This window comes from Protobothrops mucrosquamatus, unplaced genomic scaffold (genome assembly GCF_001527695.2).
Source record: "Protobothrops mucrosquamatus isolate PMUCROS unplaced genomic scaffold, P.Mucros_1.0 scaffold_25, whole genome shotgun sequence".
Lineage (NCBI taxonomy): Eukaryota > Metazoa > Chordata > Lepidosauria > Squamata > Viperidae > Protobothrops > Protobothrops mucrosquamatus.
Window position 1 is genome coordinate 276398 of NW_015386101.1, and position 3442 is coordinate 279839.

The window sequence follows — 3442 nt, forward strand, 5'->3', positions numbered from 1 at the left end:
GAATTGTTTTTTTCTCTTTTGCACGTGCATGTGGGGCAGGTCTGGCCCCCCTCACTCCCTATCAGTATCTTAATCCACACCCTGTTCTACCTGACAACGGTTTAAAAATGAAAGTAGGAAATGTGACCTTTATTGTTTCATGTGCCCTTCCAACTCTGCCCATTAACCATCTAGAATAGATCAGTGTTTCTCAACCAAGGCAACTTTGAAGATGTCTGGACTCTGCAACTCCCAGAATTCCCCAGGCAGTCAGCAGGCTGGAAAATTCTGAGAGCTGAAGTCTTCCCAAGTGGCTGAGATTAAGAAACATTGATCTAGACCAGGGGTGTCAAAACTGCCGGCCTGTGGGCTGGTTGCATCATCCCAGCTCTGGCAATGCAAAAAAAGTCACAATACTTTGCAACACGTCATGTGGCGTGGCGAGTTTGACACCCATGATCTAGATAGAGAAGCTCAAACAGTTGTCAATTGCCAGATACGCAACAAAAGCTGAAGCTGCCCCTGCCTTCCCAAGTGAACAGAGTACCTGAGATGGGGATCTCCAGATGTTGCTCAACAGCAGTTCCCAGCAGCCCCCATAAATATGAGGAACAGTAAAGGGTGCTGAGAAGTAGCACCATCTTGAAAACTATTCAAAAGCTCCCCACTGCAAGCTTGCCGATGGGCGTCTGGCTCCACTAATTCAGCCTGGTGGATTAGATGAAGACGAAGTTACTTTCATTTCACTCTTACCTGTTTAAATGGGAATCACATTACAATCTTTTTCAGCAGGATTCAAAGGCCACTACTATAGTCTTGAGTCCAACTCGACACATGGCCTAAAATCTGCTTTAAAGCTTAGCTAAACTGCAAGCCTTCTACGGCTTTCATAGCAAAACACTTTGGGGGAAAAAACCAAAATCAGATTTAACGATACTGCACGGCTGGCTCAGGAATTCTGGGAGTTGAAGTCCACAGGTCATAAAGGGGCCATAGTTCCCCATCCCTGCTCTGAATCCTACAACCATTGGATACACGAATACAAATATACCCAAAGATTTATCAGTTTTGGAGAATACTACAGAAACAACTGTGAAAGGCTAGGACAAAAGGAGAAGAAAGACTGCACCAGTTATTACAATATTTAAAATGAGTGACAGACAGCCATAGAGAAAATGAGTGACACAATACGTTTTTCAATCGGTACCTGACAATCAAAAAGTCAAAGTACACCAGAATCAGAAGCAACCTTTCTATTTCTAAACATTTTCTAGAAACTGCAGTGAAAACATAGTTTCCCTAACTCAAAAATATAATCTTTAGAATGGAAACAAGCGAGCAGTACGCAAAGCATTTCAGCATTATCCTCAAAATGTAGACGACTTGAGGAAAAAAAAGGATTCCCTTTCATGTACAAATAAAAGCACTGATCCACAGTGCATTCCACTCAAAAGCTGATATCCCGACAAATTCTCAAACCACACCTGAAAAGAGAGCAAACCAAACCACAAAAGCAAAACCAGTTCCTGTATGTACACCCTGTATTCAATTTTAAAGATAACATTTCAACACCCCCCCTCCCCAAATAGTCTTGCCTTAAAAAATGGTACTTATCCTTACTATATACAGAGGACTAAAAATATTTATTGTTCTTTGTAAAATGTGTTCTTTAGAAAAAGGAACCTTCAATTCAGGACAGACTTTTTCAAGTATGACAAAAATCTAGCTTTCCCCTCGTGTAGGGCCAGCTAGGCAGAACAGTGGGATGAGAAAGGGCAGCTCAACTGGGATGCCAACATGCCATAGGCCAATCAGGAGACACACACAGGAACTTTGCCCCAAAATGTTAGTATTTGGGCAGTTCACCAGCTGCAGGACGTTTCTCTACACCAAGTTAATTTCTAGCATCAGGGAACAACTGTTGGGGAGGGGGCAAAAGTAGTTAGAAGATGGCCCACGGAGATAGGAGGGAAGGCAAGAGAGCGCGTATCTTAGGTCACCTCATTTCTGGATGCCAAGACTGACTATAAGACCACATACATGCCCAGCATTCTATGTTGCCACTGTACATGGTGCTGAAATAACACACTAGGCGTGCCCAACAGCATTTTCTAGAATCTCACTCAGCTTCCTAAAAGCCAGACAGCAGTCCAATTGTCCACAGCTCTGCCTAACAGCTTTAACACGGAGCTGTGGCTGTGCAAATGTTCCCAAACAAGCATCTAGCCATCTTCAGATCCATCCTGCTTCTCTTGGAAAAATCAAAAACCCAAATCCCAATGTCACCATTATAAGGGGGAAACAAGAAATGACGTTGACATACAAGGCCTTATTAGTGTATATATGTGCAACAGGCAGAACGTTTGATAAATGCTATCTCTGAATATCTTCAGGGAGTTCATTTCTTTCTGCTATCTTAATTTTGGCAATTCATAAAAGAAGTATTGACAGCTAAAGCCAGGATGTCCCAATTTCAGACTGAGATTACTTGCAAATAAGGCCTGCTGGACTTAAGTGTGTTGATTTCCCAGTAAATAATAACGGGTAGCATAAAACAGGCAAATTCATCTTATTTTGGATTAGTTTTTCTTTTCTTTTCTTTTTTTAAAAATAGAAACCTTAAATTCACCACTGGTGTAAAATGAACGTTAACAGGAAGCATCCTTTCTCTTATACCAAACATTTGAGAACTAGAAAAATTTGCAATAAAAATGTTAATGGGCGAAATATTACATTCATTACATTAATCTTCTTTAGCATCACCAGTATATTTTACAAGGATGTGTTCAATACTGGATAGGCAAGTGCCAATTCTGAACATGATTTTTCTCCTTAAAATTTTGTATGCATTATGTTCATATACTGCACTGCTGTGGAGCACTCAGGAGCACAAAGATGGAACTTCCTGGTCCCTCTTTAAAGCAGCACCGTCTTTTCCTGAGGCCATGAGCAGAGAGCCACCACACAATCCTCCAAACTCAAGTGCTTTACAGAGTTGCAGTCAGGTGTTGCATTTGTGCTCCGAAGCACTTACTGGGATTTATTTCTGAAGGTCTGTCCAGCCCTAATGATAACCTAAGGCATATGAAATCAGGTGCGTTACAATGTTAGCTCATGTGCTTAAGTCTCAGCTTGGAGTGTTCCTGGATTTGGCTGGGATACAGTTGATGGATAACATTCTAGGAAGTTCACTTCGATCTATAAATAAATATATAAAATCAGGGAGAGGGGACTGTTTTAAGTATGCACAACATATACACTTAACTTGTCCAACGTGTCAAGACCATTCAACTATAACAACACTAAAAATCACTGTAAACAACCTTTAGCCAACTGGAAGTTGAAAATGGTACAGTTGCCTCTGCAATGGTAATTTCTGGCACGAAGGTGCAGAAACACTTGCAATAAAAATGAACATAGACCACTTACCCAGGTCTACTACTTGGTTTTTTTTTAAAAAAAA